The sequence below is a fragment of the Mastigoproctus giganteus genome, chromosome 3, assembly GCF_048544385.1.
Source record: "Mastigoproctus giganteus isolate SK-2022 chromosome 3, ASM4854438v1, whole genome shotgun sequence".
NCBI lineage: Eukaryota > Metazoa > Arthropoda > Arachnida > Uropygi > Thelyphonidae > Mastigoproctus > Mastigoproctus giganteus.
In genome coordinates, this window is record NC_143577.1 from 204726405 (window position 1) to 204747055 (window position 20651).

Below are 20651 nucleotides of genomic sequence, written 5' to 3' on the forward strand. Positions count from 1 at the left end.
AAAAATCACAAATCCGCCTAATCATGGAATACTGTTCCCACATCTGGGGCGGTGCCCCCAAAACCTCTCTCAGGCTTCTAGATTCCATTCAGAAGAGGGCAGAGCGAGAGTGCATAGCACGCGTTCCTTGAGTGGACCGGGGTTCAAGCCCGTGACTACTAAATACGATAAATATTTGTATTGACGATTTATTGTAAACTCTACTGACTTGGTTGTCGTGCCGGAGTATAAATAGAAAATTTATTTATTTTAACCACAGAAAAAAAATATATTATTAATCATATGGATGTACAACCAATAAAACTAACTCAACTTATTTTATTATGATGACAGAGATTAATTAGGGTTAAAATTATTCAGTGTTTGATAATACAGTTTGTAATTTGTGTTTGTAAAAAAAATTAGTGTTTGTAATTAATTTTTAATAGTAATTTAAGACAATGTTTAACCGCATTTCCTTCATATAACGTCCTCCGTGACAGTACACTGATTTCGGCAAGTCATTCTTCTGGAAAATGATCGATCCCGTCAATCACTAGAGGAATTTCTAATTCAAGAAGAGTTTTCCAGCCCACACAATATGCAAATCGGCCCGTGAACACACGCACACACTTGTACAGTCATAATGCTTAATAGCGCAAAATGATCTAAGCCGCTGATGGCCTAACAACTTTCTATAATCACACTTTTAGTGGCCATTATCTCTCTATATACAAGGTGTGGCAATAAAGTTCCCAGAATGGGGCAATAAAGAGAACACAAATTGAAGGAGCTGAAAAAATGTGTTTTATTATTATTATTATTCAAAGTAATCACCACTTGATCGAATGCGCTTATTACACCGTTCTAAAAGTCAACGAAGACGTCGAAAGAGATGATGTCCAGTTCGGCTGTTAGGTTTTTCTTTCATTCTGAAATCTGCTTCCTTTGAGAGCAGTTTTCACCTTGGGAAAGAAGATGTCCGCTGATACTAGATCGGGAGAGTAGGGTGGATGGTTGATCTGTACAATGCCATGTTTCGTCACAAATGCTTTCACAACTAGTGCGGAATGGGCGGGGGATTGCTGTGCAACAAGAACCAGCTACCCTTCTCTCGAAATTGGCGTCACCCGGGAAATGCGCTTCAATAGTCTTTGAAGTAAATGTACCTAGAACGCAGAACTGACTCACTCCCCTTCACGTACAAATTCCTTGAGAACCACACCCTGTTTTCTGAAGAATATGATCAGCATCCTGTTGATCCTGGACTTCAATAAACGAAACGTTTTCGGCCTTGGTAATGATTTTGAAGTCCACTGCTTGCTCTGACGCTTTGTATCTGGATCGTACTGAAATACCCAACACTTGTATCCAGTGAAGTACAGTCGAGGAAATCGAGATTGTCTTGACACGTCTGGATGAAGTCTTCGCATAATAACACTCTTCGTTGCGTCTGCTCATGCGTGAAGCTGTACAGCACAAATTTTGCGTAGACCCTTCATTTTACCTGAATCGTCATGCAGAATTTAACAAATCGTCTCCTTATGGCATATCCAAGTCATCGGCCATTATTCTGAGGGACAAACGATGATCTCTTACCACAATTTCCCGAACATTTGCAACTCTATTATAATTTCGAGAGGATGATGGACGCCCTGCTTCTTGAGCCATCGCGAATATCCTCACATCTGTCTTTAAATCGCTTATACCATTTTTAACATTTCATACACTTTTGTCTCAGGTTTTCTCAGTTAAAAGCAAAATTTTATATTTTTTCGTTGCTCCATTGCAAAATCATGACACGGAACGTTAACGTTATTATTTATTATTATTAGCCATGTGATGCAAGGAAGCCTGAGGCTTATGCTGCACCAACCAAAAGAAATTCCGGAGTTACCCTGAGAGAGAGAGAGAGAGAGAGAGAGAGAGAGAGAGAGAGAGAGAGAGAGAGAGAGAGAGAGAGAGAGAGAGAGAAAAGAAAAATGATGATATCAAACTCAGGACCATATTAACGAAACTGGTTGTTATTTGCAACCTGTCAGCCTACTGGTCAATCTTTGTACTACTACTATCTGTTTATTTTCAAACTCATCGAACATGACCGCAACAGGCCCATTCCAGGAACTTTATTGCCGCACATCAAATACATTTGATACTCCTGTTTTTCACTTCTGTTCTTAGGGTGATAGTGGAAAACCAGTGCACTGCTGCAATGCATTTTATTCTTTAATGAATTAGGTAGTGTTCGTTTGTATTTTTTTCTATTTTATCAAGATAAAAGATAAAATAATTTTCATTTCACCAACGCTGAAGAATGTGGACGTCAGCGAAAACCTGGATATAGTAAAGCGTGCGCGAAATAAGCAAGCAACATCCTCTAAGACCGTTCAGTTTAGGGTGGATTCCGGCCAAACTACAGAGGTACGTCAGCGCCAACGGTAACGCGAATATCGTGAACATTATCATTACTACTATTTATTCATGTTTTAATACCGCAAGCGTCACGTGCCTTTAAGCAATTTTACAAGCAGCACAAAAATACAGGATTTCCCCTCTTTGACGGCACGATACGTTAGAGGGAATGGCGGATTCTAATACAACAAATAATAAAAACAGACAATAAAATGCTCACACAATTTTTATGATAATACGAAACGCATTCAAAAGAACGTGATGTGAGGAGGCTGTTGTAATCAGCATAGGTTTAAAGAGTGTTAGTTTGTAGATTCAATTGGCGGATGAAGGCTCCATAGATCACCTTTGCAGCAAATGGAGAGTTTATCTTATAGTTTTCTTTACTTGCTTAACCCGCGCGAAAACGATTAGCACTGGCAGAACTAATAAAATTGCACATAAAAGCGATTACATCACTGGCGAATCATGTCAAAGTGACTACCAGTAAGCCACCATTGGAAAAGTAGTTTCGAAAGAGCCAGATAACAGTTAAGTTATATATAAGAAAATTGCCTGCCTACCACGCTCAGTTTTCAAGCCCTTCATTAAGAGCCTGTATATGTACATTGTTTTATTCGGGGGGGGGGGGGAGTGGAATAAATTATTAGGCTAATAGCTATTTGATAATTCTAAAAAATAAATAATTTACAAACATATAAATAAATAGCTCATCGGTTTATACTAGAGCAGTGGTTTTCAACCGGGGTGCCGCAACAACATTCCTGGGGTTCCACGTCATTTAGGTTTAAGTTATTTAAACTTATTATTATATTTTAATTTATATGTTTATTTCATTATAAAACGGTGTACAGTATCTTTTTAATTTTGTGGTGATCTATAATTGATGTTTACTTAGTACCTTTGTATAAAGGATAAAATTATATATATAATTTGTATTATGAAATGTAATTTTTATAATTATTATTGCAATAAATATCATATAACATATATATTTTTTAGTATTTTATATATATATAACAGGCAGAAAATTGAGTAGGGGTGCCGCAAAATAAAATAAATTACTTAGGGGTGCCGTTATTAAAAAAAGGTTGAAAACCATTGTACTAGAGGAAGATCACATACGGTTAGAGGACTTAGAACAAGGTCATTCAAACACGTGTAATTTTGTACCCTCGCGCTTGCCCACTCGCCTATGGCGATGCTTGATGCGGTACGTAATACACTGTCTAGCCACTTGATCAGAATCATGAACTAATAGCTATGGGGCTACTGTTGGCCCGAATCACTACTCTGACACGATGTGACAAGGAGTCAACAAGGTGTTGAAAAGAGACACGAGGAATACTGACTCATTCCAAAACTCTCCTCAATTCTTAGAATGATACAGGCAGAGGACTGTGCTGACGAACACGCCTTTCCAGTCCATCCGACAGATGCTCAGTAGTTGAGATCCGAAGACAGGACAGGACTGGACTGGACTGGACTGGCCTGGCCTAGCCAGAACAGATGTTTGAGTGTTCCTGATGTTCCTCATACCATTCTTTCACATATTTTTTTGCTGTGGGAAGTTGCATTGTGATCTTGAAAGTATCCCTGTCACAAGAACAAGTGTGCAACTTGTCGAATGTATCTACGAAAATACACAGCGAATCTTCAAATATGTTTGGAGCTGCATGGGAAGAGAGGACCACAAACACATGCCTTAAATTATTATTCCTCCACCAATAGCCAGTATACTGTTGGTACACAACAGGATAGTTCCGGTATCTCGTATAGTTTGCCCATATGTGCACTCATCCAGCGGTGCTGTAAAGCAGTGGTCTCCAAAGTGGGGTACGCGCACCCGTAGTGGTGCGCGGATGATCCATTGGGGTGATTTGATAAGCAGAGCGAGCGATGCAATCCTTCCATTTGGATCAACGTACCTAATGTGAGGTGACTTTCTCTGCAATGAATATTATTAAAACCACGTTTAGAAATAAACTTAACTTGGAACCAGATCTTCGGATAGCTGTGTCCCAAAATACGAAACCAAGATATACAGCAATAATGAAAAATATTGAAGCACATTGTTCCCACTAAAAATGCTGTTGACTTGATTTATACCACTTTGTACTTTAATTTCAATTTCGTTTTCTTTTGTATTTTTGCTTCAAATTAGATTGTGATTTTATATATATGTAATTCCAGATATAATGCATTGATTGAGGTGTATAAAGATCTGATTGAGGTGTATAAAGCCTTGAATGGTTTGTGCATGCTCAATGCTGATGGGATTCTTCCTCTTGCTCAGAATAATCATCTGAGAGGGCATAAACTCAAATTCAGGAAAGACAGTTGTAGGATAGATCTGCCGAAGTTTGCCTTTAGCCAGCGGGTAGTTGATAGGTAGAACAGACTTCCATCTTTTCTTGTGGAAGTTAATAGCCTAAATAAATTTAAGGATGAGCTGGACAGGTATTTGGAAGAAACGGAGGGGTGAAATGGGAGCGGGTTTATTATTATTTTTTTGGCTGATGCTGCATAAGCTTGCTTTCTTGCATCGTATGCCTCTACCAATGCTAATGCTAATTTTGTGCTTGAACTTCAATTTAATTTTGTTTTGTATTTTTTTATTTGTGATCTTTTAAAATTATATGTGATTTTAGATATAATGCCTTCCACGTAAATGATTTATAAATAAAAAAAATATATATATATATATATTAAACTTATATATTTAATTTTTATTCCCGGGTGCGCGCTAGTCCTTTTAAGTAAAATAAGGGTGCGCAACCAAAAAAGTTTGGCGACTACTGCTGTAAAGCATAAACTGGGCTCATCGGGCCACACAATGTTTCCAGTCCTTCTGCATCCATCCCCTCCATCTCGAACGAATACGGTCTTATTTTCCCGTTGGTTGTCTGAGGGCACTGGTTTCTGTGAAGGTTCCCCTACTCTCACAGTGCATTCTTATGGTTCTTTGCATGCTGCGGTTTCTGATGCCTTCTGATAATCACATATTATTCAGAGATTTACTGTGATGTTGTTTGGCAACGACTATACTCCATAATCTGCTCCAGACGTTGAAGACTCGCTCAGCACCTACATTTTCGGCTGCATGAGTTGCATTTGTTCACAGATACATGGAGTTGTTTTTTTTTTTTTTATTTATTATCATTTAGTTATATTTAGTTATTATTATTATTATTGATAAGCACTATCAAGATCGATAATAATTAAAATTAAATAAGTTAACGACTCGAATGACACTATATTTGAACACTTTGATGTAGTAGCTAAACACGATAATCATACTATACCTCCTCGGAAGTCTGTAAGATGCTTTCTATTCCCCATTTTCGGCGTTTGGCACTAGTCGGATCACATGGCTTTATAGGGCCTTTTGAACAGCTTGGATTTTTTTATAAAAAAATATATATATACAGTACATGTATATATATAAATCGAAGAGGTAACGCACCATATGACTTCTTCGATTTACATATTTTTATAGGTTGTTGCACACAGCCCAAACCTCACTGGTTGTTATTGAGTGGCCAAGCATGATTGGTGTATACGTTCATATAACAACATATGAAAACCTTGCATATATTGCTTGGTTTTCACATACCGATGCTGTTTTCCACAAAATAATTAAAACGACTGCGTTCGAATCCCACTGATACGGAAGGGATTTTTATAGGTAGTGTTTTTTTTTTTTTTTTTTTTTTTAAGTTCCAGGTAGAGTTGGTTTCAGACGAGGAGGGCTGCATGGCCTCCCTCCTCCTCCTGATTATTCGAATTCTTCACAAAACAGATATGTCGAGCATAGCATAGCATATACGCAAAACACGTCACATTAACGCTTTCCAGCTTTAATTCCCTTGGCTTTTATTCCACATCATACAATAACTAGTCGCGCTAGTTGTTTATACTAAATAGTCACATAAGTGGTCTTCCACGGGAAGTTATTACATACATTGTAGAAAAGTAACATGGAGGATAGTCAGCTGGTCAGAGTTTAGCTTAAGGATAGGAGGTATGAGTATTCTTAAGAGTAGGCTAACGTTGCAAGTGGCATCCGTTAGTGATCGGTGCTGGGTTCCTTTTTTTAATGTAATCTGCCTTAATAAAAACAATGATGAGGAAATACAGGGAAAGCTGTCATAGTTCGCTGATGTGGGAGTTAGGAGGGTGGTTAATGACCAGAACTACGCTAAGCTACTTAAAAGTGATTTGGACCTTTTCCAAATATGGTATGAAAAATGGCAACCAAGTTTGGATGCTTCTAAATGGAGTCTTAACCTGCGGAAAAGAAAACTCAGGCGTAAATTACAGACAGAGGGGAGTGGTATAATGGAGTTAAAGTTGATTCTGGATAAAATCGGTTACGAGCAGTGTAAGCCTTCCTGGCTGCTAAAAAGACTCATAGTCTCCTATCAATGATTTGTCAACTTTTGCAAGTAGGCAGAACGTTGTTGGGAGTGGGTGTCTAATGGCGCAAGGGCTACTATGGCTAAAGTAGATTTGTTACTATGAAGTAATGATCAGCACATGGAACGAAACAGGTTTAGCAGTGGGCATGAGTTAACCTATTTCAGGTAAGTAAAAAAATCTGCTAAACCGGCCTCATCTGCAATAATATGACTTAGTTTCAAAGGTTCATTTGAGTTGAGCATAGATTGCAAAGATGCGATTCTAGCAGAATGGCAATGATCACATCCAGTGAGAATATGTTTAACGGTAAGTAAGGGATGGTAATGTAAGCAGTGTGGAGGAGGATCCTCCACAAGTAGTAACAATAGATGTAATAAGTGCGTATGGCCAATTCGTGCTCTGACAAGCATGATTTATTCATGTCTATTTAAACGGAAGTTGGATCCTCACGTCTGGAATCGTACATCATATACAAGTATATGACGACATATCATAGTTTCTGACATTATCAATAAATTACTCAAAGCATACTGGTCATTGAGCTTGTTGAAGACTTCTTGGTAAATCCACACCCCCCACACACACACTCTCAAATACAGTTGACATAATATTGAAGTACGTTATCTTACACTGTGATGATACGAACCAGCTTCAGATGGACAAATTTTACGCTGTTTACAAATGTCTTTTACAGCTTATATTAAAATAACAGAACTAATCTTAATTTACTGTTATGGCAGTATTATTAACACGGATTCAGAATGAATATTGACCTTTATTTTTATAAAACGTTTGTTGTAAAAATAAATAAATATAATCTTCTATATTTCAAAAAATTCGAATTAGTTCATTTTATTTGATGGATGAACGGACCACCAATGATCCATGCACTACAGATTAGGAAACTATGGTCATAAAGGTTACAGCTATTAACAACACAAATTTTTTATAATTGATCGGTGCGCGCACACAAAAAGAAATGACAATGAACTTGTTCAAAGCAACTTTGGTAAATATTCTCATAAAGATGGGTAGTCCCAGAGGCGGATTTAACGGCGGGCGCATCGGGCGCGCGCCCTGGGCCCCGACTTCTGAAGGGCCCACGAAAAACCCCAACAAATTAGTTGAACATATTAAAACTTTATAACTTTGTGATTATTAATAATCACAAAGTTTAATAATAATAATCACAAAGTTCAAAACTTTGTGATTATTATTATGCTATTATTAATTATATTATACATATATTATATTCAAATTTTATTGGAAATAAAACATTAATAGTACATAATATTTTTTATTTATTTAAAAAAATGGTTAACATGTATTTTTATTTTCCCTGTCTCTCTCTTTTTTTTTTTAAGGGGCCCAATATTTTCTTCTGCGCCCGGGGCCTCAACCGACCTTAATCCGCTCCTGGGTAGTCCTGATGATAACAGTTCCCCACACGGCATTTGTTTAGAATTCTGTTTAGTTTTGCCTAATTAGAATCTGTCGAAGTCTGGAGGAGCACCTAAATAAAGGCGTCTTTAATTTAAGCTGCAGTTAGTCAATCTCACGCAAAGAATAGGGTTCTCTGAGTTATTCTGGGCTTTCCAGCCTGAAAAACATGCAATCGGCTGATGAATACATACTTGAATACATACATACATTAGCGCAATATCGCCTAAGACGTTGACGCGATCTAAAACCAATAATGAGAGCACATTTTCTCATTATATTTACATTTTACAGTAACATATACACTGTAATCATGCAAACAAAACTGCGTGATTATGGTGATTACTTTTCACACACTGCAGAAACGCGCTGGATGGCTCTGGGCTTTAGCTGCACCGCCAATTAAAAATACATAATAACAAAAACTCACGTATTTGACTCCCTCCTCATGTATCTATCGAACTAAGCTTTGAATTTCCCCAAACTGTCAACCTCAACCACCCATGGGGACAATTTATTCCAGTTATTAACAACTAGTGGGCTAAAAGAAATTCAAATTGTGAGGAAGAAGTTTAGACTGAAATCCAGTTTAACCTCTCCTTTCGCAATTTCAGTTTATGTCCCCTAATTCTGGAATCATTTAAAACAGTGAATTCACTCTCGTTCAGTTTATTTTCATCTTTCAGAACCTTACCCATCTCAATTAAATCTTCTCTAAGGTGACTAAGTTTTCAAGCTCTGCAGCCATGTAAACTCTGATCAGTCCTAAAATTCAATTTTTTAACCGGACATTAAAGTGTGTGTGTGTGTGTGTGTGTGTGTGTGTGTGTGCGTGTGTGTGTGTGTGTGTGTGTGTGTCCATACAACTCATTTCTTGTTCTAAACATCTCACGGGATCAAAATGGATTGAGGTGAGACGAATTTGGAGGCCAATTAAGATGGTAATATCTTAAATGTGTTCCTCGAACCACTCGTGCATAGTGCGGGCCCGATAACACGGTGCAGGCGCCTCCGTAGCCAGGTGGGAAGGAGCAGCAGTGCGTAGCACATGCTTCTTGATTAGATTGTGGTTCGAACCCGTCACCACCAAATACGGAGGATGCGGAAAGGTCAGGGAATGACCACTGCATATCCCGGAGCAATATGGCCTTAGTTGCTAATGCTCCTAAAAACCAAATAAACAAACAATAAACAATAACACGGTGCATTATCGTCTTGAAAGATCCCGTTTCTGTTCGGGAAAAAATGCAACATTATAGGGTGCACATGGTCATATAAGAGTGCCGGTAAATCTCACGAGTCAGGTGGACCTCACCAGGACGTCAAATGATAAAGGTTTCTTTTCCCCCATAACTTAACATTTAACCGCACCTAACTAGTACTGAAGTTGTATTAACCAGCTTAGCACTTAATTTAGTAACTTAAATATAATTATAATTTTTTTTCCAATATAGTATCTAACCCGCGTTTAGTTAATATCCAAATAGCACTTAACTCAGTAGGCAACTTAATATAAACAATTTTTTTAAAACTTAGAATTAACCCGTACCTAACTAATACTTAACTAGTATTAAGCATTATTAATCAGCTTACCACTTAGTAGGTAACAAATTATTTTTATTATTATTTTTCTTTAGCTAGCATTCAACCCATTATGATTTAACCTGTATTTAGTACAGTACTCAATTTTTTCCCCTTAACGTAACCTAGTTGTAATTCTAACAATTAACATACATTAATTGTTAGAATTTAGTGGTCCCCCCTTTTTTTAGGTGTGCTTCCTGTCTTCCAACCACCTTTTTCGAAACACACTTTCTCCATCTTCTCTTGACTATTCCCCCTGCACGCTTTTCCAATGATTTTTTTTTTTTTTTTTTTGTGGGCCCTCCCTGGGCAGCTCAGGCGACCTCAGGGACAGCCTAGTCAGAATAATGATTCCGGACTGACTAGCCTGGCTCCCCGTGCTATGGACGGAAACTAGGTGTCTGTGGTGCTCCACGGGCCCCTAGGCAAAGAAGACAGAACAACAGAATCCTACAACACATAAACAACATATTCACACTTTCTGGCTTTTACAGGGAACTGTATCTCAACACAAGTGAACTGATAGCATAGTTGTACGCAATCACCAGCGCTGCTTGACCCTCAACACTATATCCGCTCAAATTATTATATTAGGGCCACCAGTAATTTCTTACGTATACCCATTTATTTATTATGACTGTAAATTGGGTGTTCTCTGGTCAATTTGCCTATTTTGCAGGACGAAAACCCGAGTTTCTGGGGGGAAAACCTTGCTATCTTGAGACCGATAGCCACGGAGTGAAAAAAAAAATCATCAAAGTTCCTCGCGTCATCGATGGGATTCAAACCCGGACCTTTTCCACCCGGTGTGGGGAGGACAGTGACGATAACACTATGCTACACGTTCAACACTATATCCATTAGACCTCACCGGTGAAACTTTGGTCCATACTCACTAGGGGTGCTAGATCTTGCCAGAAAAATATACCCCATATTAAGCAACGATCGCCACCTGCTTGGATAGTGGGCACCATGCACGATGGGTCCATGGTCTCGTGTTGCTTGTATCACACACGAAGGCATCTGTCCGCGGTTGCCACAGGCATTTGGACTCAGCACACTCGTTTCCAGTCCTCCAGTGTCCAACCATCGTGTTGTTAACACCACACCATTCGCCAGTCCATAATCTATGTAAATTGGGGCAGCCACCGTTTCAGAGAGTATGTGGCTGTTCCCAAATGCTTCTGGTGTTGACACTTTGGCCACACGACTCACACTTGCAAGCAATCGCAACCCACTTGTGGCCATTGTGCCAACACTGGGCATGAATATAACAATTGCCCTAAAAAAGCGGAAACTACGGTTTGTGCAAATTGTAGGGCCATGAAGCTACCATCGGATCATTCCATTAGGGACAGTGAATGCCCGGTCTACATTAAAGCAAAGGGTGCGCAACAAATGAGAATCAATTATGGGGAGTAATAACAACTACTATAACATGTCAAAGGTGAAGATAGCACAATACAATGTGCAACGCTCCAAGACGGTCGTAGCACAGCTAGTTAAGAAAGCTAAAGAAGAGAAGTTAGACCTACTTCTTCTCCTTCCCTTACACATAAATATCAAGTTAGAGGATACCCACTACAGTTTAAAATTGTCCAAGTGGATGGTGAAACTCTGTGGGCTGCCATCGCTGTTTATAATCCTGACCTCACTGTAACTAAGATAACAGACTTATGCAAGACCTGGGCAGTCTGCGCCCATATAGCATCGTCCCTAGGGGAATTTTTAGGCGCCTCCGTAGCCAGGTGGGAAGGAGCAACAGTGCGTAGCACACGCTTATTGTTTAGACCGGGGTTCGAGCCCGTCACACCAAATTCGGAGGATGCGGAAAGGTCAGGGAATGACCACCGCATATTCCCGGAGCAATATGGCCTTAGTTGCTAATGCTCCTAAAAACCAAACAACAACAACAAACTAGGGGAATTTTACGTAGTGTCCATCTACGCCCGACCGGGAGAAGGCATACTCCCTACAATACAATATCTTCGGAATCTGCAGCAACAACTGCCAAACTTATATTAGGCCTTGATGCAAACTGCAGATCACCTGCCTGGCACTGTGAGACACCGGAACGGAGAGGAACAAACAAAGGCCAGCGCCTAGAGGAGTACATATCAAGCAGCGACCTATCCATTCTAAACTGACCAAACCAGCCCTACGTCTTCTTGAGAACTATGTGGGAAGCGAATATCAACCTAACCCTTGCAAGTCATTCCACCTCTCTCTCTCTCTCTCTCTCTCTCTCTCTCTCTCTCTCTCTCTCTCTCTCTCTCTCTCTCTCTCTCTCTCTCTCTCTCTCTCTCTCTCTCTCTCTCTCTTGGGAGGTACAACAACACTGGACCAATTCAGAGCACAGAGTGTTAACTTACAACCTCCACAGATAACTTCAAACGCAACATGTTACACGACTTCTACTACCAAGATACGCCATATCAAAGGCGGATTGGAAACATTTTAAGCAGCTGCTGGCGGAGAAAGCAGAAAACTTTCACCCCAATGAATTCAACCTAGACCGGCATCAGCGAGATGTAACAAAACTAATCACAGAAGCGGCCGACAAGGAACGGCTTTGAGAGAAGATGCCTTCCTTGGGGGGCGCCAGAGCTCGCAGATCTCCGGAAAAGGGTAAATAGTGCCTTCAAGGCATTTACGAGGGCGCGTAGATCTTGGCCACAGGCAGAGGTCGATGTACTACGTCAACATTACCGTGTGGTCAGAAATGACTACACAGCTAAAATAAAGAAAAGAAAAGAAAGAAAGCCTCATGGGAAAACCTAGTAAATACAGAAGGAAATGCTGACCCCTGGGGAGTGGTGTATCAGGTCACCACAAACAAACTCCCCAGAGGGGAAGTCGTAACGGCAAGGAGACAGCTCAGGGAACCTATACCAGACCATGAAAATCCTCTATAGACGTTATCTTGGACCATATCTTCCTTCCTGCAACCGAGCCTCAAACCCAGGAACAAAGAAAACTATGTGAGGACAATAACTCATACACAACCACAGTTGTTGAACCTGGCCTCGTGGAAAACGGCACGAATAAAACTCATCTTAAAAATCCGACGAAACCACAAGGAATTCCAGCGTCGTATAGGCCAATACCTTGCTGTCAATCATCAGCAAGCTCTCTGAGCACCTTCTCTACCAGAGAATCGAGAACCACTTCCAAGAATCAAACCACATGTCGCATAATCAATATGGCTTTAGGAGGGGGCGCTCGGCTGTAGAGGCTCTGGAAAATATTACTAAAAGAGCTAAAAACTGCAACACACAAAATACTTCCTCCTAATATCGAACGCTTCGCAGGAGCCTTTGATTCTCTCTGGTGGCCTGCTGTTCTGGCCAAGCTCCGGAAGGCTCATATCACAGAAGACTTATATCGCTGCCTCAAATCCTATTTTGAAAACAGGCGAATCACTGTTACCACTCCATACGCCTCTGTTTCTAGGCCGGTCCACAAGGGCTGCCCTCAGGGTTCTTTCCTGTGACACTCTTGTGGAACCTGGTCCTTGACAAGTTCCTTAATTTGGATATTCTAAATGTTAAAACCCAGGCATATGCAGATGACCTGGTTCTGATGCTGCAGGCTGACAGTCGGGCACGACTGACCCCATAGCAAACTGGGCCACAAGCGACTTGCAAAATTGGGCTAGCGCAAATCTCCTTACGATCTCCTCAGATAAAACAAGTTCAATACTTCTCAAAGGATTCCTTGACCCTAGAAGACCTCCGCAGATTAAGATAAACGGGAAAACCATACAGTTGCTAACAGAAATAAAATATCTCGGAGTGATACTGACAGAAACCTTAGCTTCACGACACATCTCTGCTACCTGAGAACAAGAATAAGAAGATATGCAGACCTACTGCCCAGAGTCACAAGGAAAGACTGGGGCCTGAAGAAGAGGGCCCTTGGCATCCTGTATAAGGCATTCTTTATCCCAGCACTAGCCTATGCAGCTGGCGCCTGGTACACAAAGACTAGCACAGTTGTCAATAAGAAAAAACTGGAGATGACACACCGATTGATATTACTCATAACGACAAGAGCTTGCTGCACTGTGAGCACCCACGCGCTCCAGGTCCTGGCGGAATGGCTTCCCCTGGACTTGAAGATTGCGCGCTGGGGGTTGCTGTACCAACATTCCAAAGGAAAAATAGTCTTCCATATAGGATTCACCACAGACCCAGCAAACTCCAAAACTGTGGAGAACAGACGGATTTTACAACACGTGAAATCACTATGGCAAAATCGCTGGAACCTCACCAACAAAGGCTCCATTATTAAGAGGTTTATACCGGATGTGGGACAAGTTTATCCATTCTTCCCGGCCTGATTTTCGCCTGGACTCCAAACAACCTACCTATTGACTGGACATGGCTCATTTAGAAAGAGGCTATATGACTTTGGCATCTCAGCTACTCCGCGGTGCTCCTGTGGACAGGAGGAGTCCTTGGAGCACCTGGTCTACGAGTGTGACCACTACGAGGACAGATGTCAACTATACACCAAGATTCACTCACTTCTTCGAAACCAGCAGGACATCGTTCTGCAAGAGGAAGAGACCTATAAAGCCTTCACTTTTTGCGCAAAATCTGTTCACAAGACAACGGACCCTACCCTCCCCTTGAGTGGAGGTATCCCAAAAGTTCACAAACCCACACATAGGAAAATATCAATCAAGAGACAACAGCCATCACTCAATAGCCCAGAGTAATGGAAGCACAACAAAGATCTGAATAAATTCATAGAAAACCCCTCTCTAAGGAACAACAGAAATAATGCTCGAAATATACTCCGGATATTTCTCACAGAATCACTGGAACGGACCCCCAACTTGTGAGGCAACCAGGATCTGGTTGGTCCACCTTGTTAACAATAAATCTTATACAACCTACATGGTACAAAACAGAGATGAAACTAGTATACTACTTTTGAAAAGAAACCCATTGATAAAGATCAAGCAGTTGGTCTCCCTCTTGAGAACTGAGAGGCAGCCAGGTGTGTTAAGGTTGACCTTATAAGCAACAACAAACTACTATGACATGATCGGACCAAAACATGGAAGACACTTTCTTTCCACAGAGAAAGAAAACCCACCAATAAAGATTGGAGGTAAGACATATCAGTGTCCTCCACTTTGACAGTAACTGTGACTCAACTCGGTCAGACACCACAGAAGAACCTCATCTTGCTTTGTTGGGCACTTGGACTAAAGGACATCCAAAGTGGTCATATGACTCATCATACACTGTTTCTCTCTTGAACGGTGCTTTCTTTCCCCTCCCGTGGGGAGAGGAGGCTTTCCCCCCAATCCTGCCCTTCCTCAAATCTCTTCCCTCTGGTTGGGCACGAGCCTGCTCCACTGCAATCGCGGGGCCATCCTCTCTATCTGCCCCTTACTTCCTTTTCTTCCCTCCAGTCGTCAGTCTCCCCACCCCCTTTACTGTTGACTTTCACAGCGTTTTCAGCCCTACGCATCCAAATTTAACTACATCAAAATTTCTTGCCCGACCCATTTAGGCATATACATGTAGAAAATATTATTTCAGCGTATAGCCCCTCGCAAACTTCTAAATTATTCTAACAAACGCTAATAACTAACCGCGAGCACTTTTTTCTCTCAGGTTCTAGCCACTGAAATCCCAGGAAAGTAGATGGCTGGACCCGTCAGAGTACTATATAGGTAACACCCGGCCGGCCTCCCCGTGGCGAGGTATGATAACGTTGGGTCCCATTAGGGGCCCGGCGGCTAACAGGCCGGATGAACAAGGGCACAACATGCTACATACCACATGACCCATATACTTTTAAATCCCTGGCTTGTCCGATACAGTGTACATACGCGGAGATGGGAGAAATCCCAGGAGCCGTTAGACCCAAATATACCTATACCATTCGCCGTCGACAATGATCAGCAGTGTTTCTTGTGTCGTCTAATGTGGAACCCCATACGTCTGAGCGTGCGGGGTATCGCGCATGTTAGGCGGCACCTCTTTGGAGCACAAAGGGCGGCTCTCCTTGGCGTAACCAGAGCTTGCTGGACTGTCTCTTGCGATGCTTTGCAGATTTTATCGGGAGAAATTCCGATTGACTTAGTGATGGCTCAGTATCGTCTGATGTATAGAACTAAGAAAAATTGCCATACAGAGATATTCAGGATAAGATCCTGCCCGGAAATTGGTAGGACTTATGGTAAGAGTGATCTAAAAAGGGAAAAGATCAGAGTACAGGATGAGCTGTATCAAATCTGCCAGAGATGCTGGGATGGTTCGGACCTCGGGAGAGTGACTCATCTCATGGTTCTTAAGGTGCTGACAATGAGGCAAAACAAAAATCGGCCGAATATGGGCTTGTTTCATTATATGCTCCTTACAGGATATGGTTTGAAAAAGCGATTGTTTGAATTACAAATAAAACAGGATTTTTTATGTCGGTGCGGAGAGCCAGAAACTTCTGTTCATATATTATTAAATTGTCCTTGGTATGAAAGATATAGAGCTAAAATGTTTAGCCAAATGAGAACCAGTTGTCGAGGCTCTTTGAGGCAAGGGAGTATTATGTGGCTTTTATACGTTTTGTTAATAAAGTGTTTAAAATAAGAAATGTAAATAGATGATGTTGTTGTTGTTATTGGGTTTTAAGAGCATCAGTGACTAAGGCTATGTTGTTCCGTGTATGTTGTCTGTAAATTGCGTGTGTTCTGAGGTCGATTTTCTGTTTGCTGGACGAAAAACCCGAAAGAGAGACTAACTCAGCCACGTTGTGAAAAAGACCCATAAAAATTCCTCCCGTCATCGACGGGATTCAAACTCAGGTCTTTTCCACCCGGTGTGGGAAGGACGGCAATCCTACCAACTGTGCTACTCACGAGGGCAAATAGATGATGTAGCGTATAATTTAATGCAAATGGAATTGTATATATGTATAGCGTTATACCTGACTTTTAAATGTAAATAGTCCACTCAGTATATGTAAATACATATATTCTATTAGAGTTTAAATTGTGTGTGTTTTAATGGCAAATGCATGGCTATAATTTGTTCAAGTGTCTATAAGCCTAGATAGTGGAAGACCCACCTCTCCACTAAGACTGAGGTTTCAGTCGGTGGGGAAAGCTAAGTGGTCTGAATTGAAATGTGAGTTTTTAAATTTACTGTTTTTTTGCGTTGATGACTCATATATGGCACAAGTGTAAATGATGATGATGATGATGATGATGATGTGCGGGGCATCGTCATTTGGTATATTGTACTTGCATTCCCCATACTGTACTGTGATGTCAACTGTCGCACAGTGGCCTGCCATTGAACCCGGAAAACGCGTTGCATCCTTTTCTCACAAGGAACATCCACCTGGAGTAATCCTCTAAAGTTCTGTCCACGAGAGGTGGTTTGACCTATTCGATACATTCTTTGTAACCAAAGTTTTTAACCAAAGTGGGACGTGAACAATTGACAAGACGTGCCGTTTCCGATATGGAAGCACCCGACACATGAGCTCTCACAATCATGCCCTTTTGAAACTCCATACATTACTAAGTCCCATAATTGCTACTTTATCACTTTCATGTCAGATACAAATTACCAGTGCTCCGGTGTACGAAGCTGTTTGGCTTTTTATACTGCGAGCTACGCGGCATAGTCCATTACGGATGGGGTGCTCATAATCACTGACGTATATATGAACTGTTCAATACACTAACACGTGACTTGTACATGTGCAGGAATTGGAGCTCTACCATTATAAAAAATTAATTCTCATCAGTAAGCTAAAACTAGCCTTTGCATTCTTGTGAAGTGACATTCCTAGTACTTGTATCGTACTTAGCAGCAATCAAGAAATTTAATTAATTAATTCAATCTTTACCGCGTAATGCATTTATAAACTGTTCATTCAGTTCTGTACACATTGCAGACTTAGTTACTATACAACAAGATACTGGGTCAAGCAGCCTGCTGAAAGGACACAATGTCTACGGATAGGTGTGTTTTTCAAGGGTTGGTGACAAAAAAAAATAAAATAAAATAAAAAAAAATAATAATAAATAAATAAATACATAAATTGGAATGAATGATATTTTTTGTTCTTGCTGCTCTGCTACCAACGCCATCCGTTTTTGGCTGAGAGCTTCACTACTGGTTCTGAGATTGCTTTTCCTTTGATTCTTTCGAAACATGATTTTTCCAAGCCACTTTCCTTTAGTCTTAGTAAGGATTTCCATCGTTCCGGAGAGAGAATCGGATTCTTTTGTTTCTTTTTTTTTTTTTTTTTTTTTTTTTGTTCCGCTGTTTTACCTGGATTAACTTTCCTCTCTGGCTGTGGGTACCCCGATTTGGTAACTGGCTAGGATCAGTTCCTAGACCGTATTTATTTTCTAGTTCCTAGACTATACTTATTTTTCGAAATTGCAAAAGATATATGCAAAAACTGCGTACTCCTCCTCTTGCTTCTCGCGTAAAATATATAAATAAATAAATAAACAATATTTATTTATTTATTTTTGTGATAAGAATTATGACGGCAATTAAAATTATAATTAATGTATTACTGCCGTCATTTGGAATTCGTAATTTCCTATATAATGCATATAGGCTATAGTGCTGAGGCTATAGTGCGCCTCAGTTTGAAGAGTAGTTGAGTCGAAGGAAGAGCTTTCGTCAGGATAAATCTACAACAGATTTTCATATACAGGAAATTACAACTTTCACATTATGGCAATTAACGTCAGGGGATTAACTTAAAACATTTATATATAATTTACATGGAATTACTTATTTAATTATTTTTCATAATGATCACAGTCTGATGGAAGCACAGATGCACCATCATCAAAATAGAAGGCATCCCACACTAGATTACTAGTACAAGAAAACTGCAGATAGCAGAATCTTTAGAGCAGCATATACAAAACTTTTATTAGCCTTTACGATGGATATTGCTGGGTATGAGCAAGAGCACTATTAAACATCCCTTAGAATACAGTGGTACCTACTTCACAGACATCTGTAAATCATCCTGCAATAGATCTTCTGTAGCGAGTGCCAGATGCCGTCTTTACAAGATCAATATTAAGTTTGAAGTGTGTGTGTGTGTGTGTGTGTGTGTGTGTGTGTGTGTGTGTGTGTGTGTGTGTGTGTGTGTGTGTGTGTGTGTGTGTGTGTGTGTGTGTGTGTTATGGAGGTTTAATGGCGCATAAGCTGCTGAGGCTATAGTGCGCCTCAGTTTGAAGAGTAGTTGAGTCGAAGGAAGAGCTTTCGTCAGGATAAACCTACAACAGATTTTCAACCGGTTTACAATTATTCTCAAAGAAGGATATGACCATAGGGAAGGAGTGGACATGCCACATGCACAGATCCAAAAAGGACGACGACAATATAATTCCTAGCTTAATTTTCATAGTAGTGATGAGACATCTCCACTTCATCAGGTTGGCTAATCTACGAATTTTCAGTTGGCTGCAAAGTATCGGAGAACTCCATAAGTTTGGCAGATGGTGCTTGTTGTTTGCCCATTTCAGCATCCAATATTCGGCGGAAAAAATTGGTGCCATTTGGATTGGGGTAGCAGACGATGGATAAACGGCCGTCTTAAGATATCTAACTGGGTTTTTGACTTCTTAACATATAGGAGCGTACTGTCTGCCTAACCAAACGCAGACTGCTGATTTTCTTAATTAAGAAGGATGTGGATGTGTTTGACAAAGCTCAATATATAATCAAAGAATACACCTATATCTTTATAACTCATAACTATAGGAATTATTTTGGCTCCTAGCGACGCTTTCAGCATGGTTGGCGCTAGCTCAGAGAGAAGATTATCATCACAACTTTATCCAAGTTCAAGAAGAAATTAAACCTTTTTAAATATCTCACACCGAATTTTTCTATCCACCCAGTAACCTGAGACCGTTATTATACCCCCCCATATATAAATTGAAAAATTAACTAATTATGATAAGAGGAAAATTAAGAAAATTGACATCGCAAACATCGGGGCAGCATTAGTGCATAATACACAGGATGCTGTTCATAATAAATTATAATAAAAATAATTAAATAAAATGCCAAGTAGCAAGGCTACCCAGCAGAGCGAAAGTAAAATAACCGTACATAATAAAACGAAACAAGAGGGGGGGGGGGGAATCAAGTAAAGGGCATTGCAGAAGGAAACGTTATCAAAATAATTTTTAAAGAGCCAAAAATACAATATCAAGTAATAAAAAATATTTCAGAATAAGCCAATTACATGAAATTTAGCGGTGCCCCTGACTAGCACCAGGTCCAAATTAAGTGAAATATCACTTAGAACGGAAACGAAAACCAACTACAATACTGGACCAACTAAAATTATAAATAAAATGAAACAGACTGACCGTTATGCCCGCATCTCGACGGAGGAAAGGCCAATAATGGTAAGGAATCACTGCATTTCGGAAATTGGACAAATCCATGTATACACGAACCAATACACTGATTGATCTGTGAATGCAATGGATTTGAATAATGGTGGCTCTTATGCAGTGAAAAATTAAAATAGAAGAAAACCTAGGGCTCACATGACAACACCATATCACTGACCAAGTCACCGTTGAACTGGAATATATAAAATAAATTAAGCTATAGAGCGCGCGTTAGCATATCGTCTCACTACTACCATGTAAAATAAATAGAAAAATTAACTAATTATGATAAGAGAAAAATTAAGAAAATTAACATCGCAAACATCGGGGCAGCATTACTGAATAATCCACCGCATGCTGCTTATAATAAATTAGAATAAAAATAATTAAATCAAATGCTAGTAGC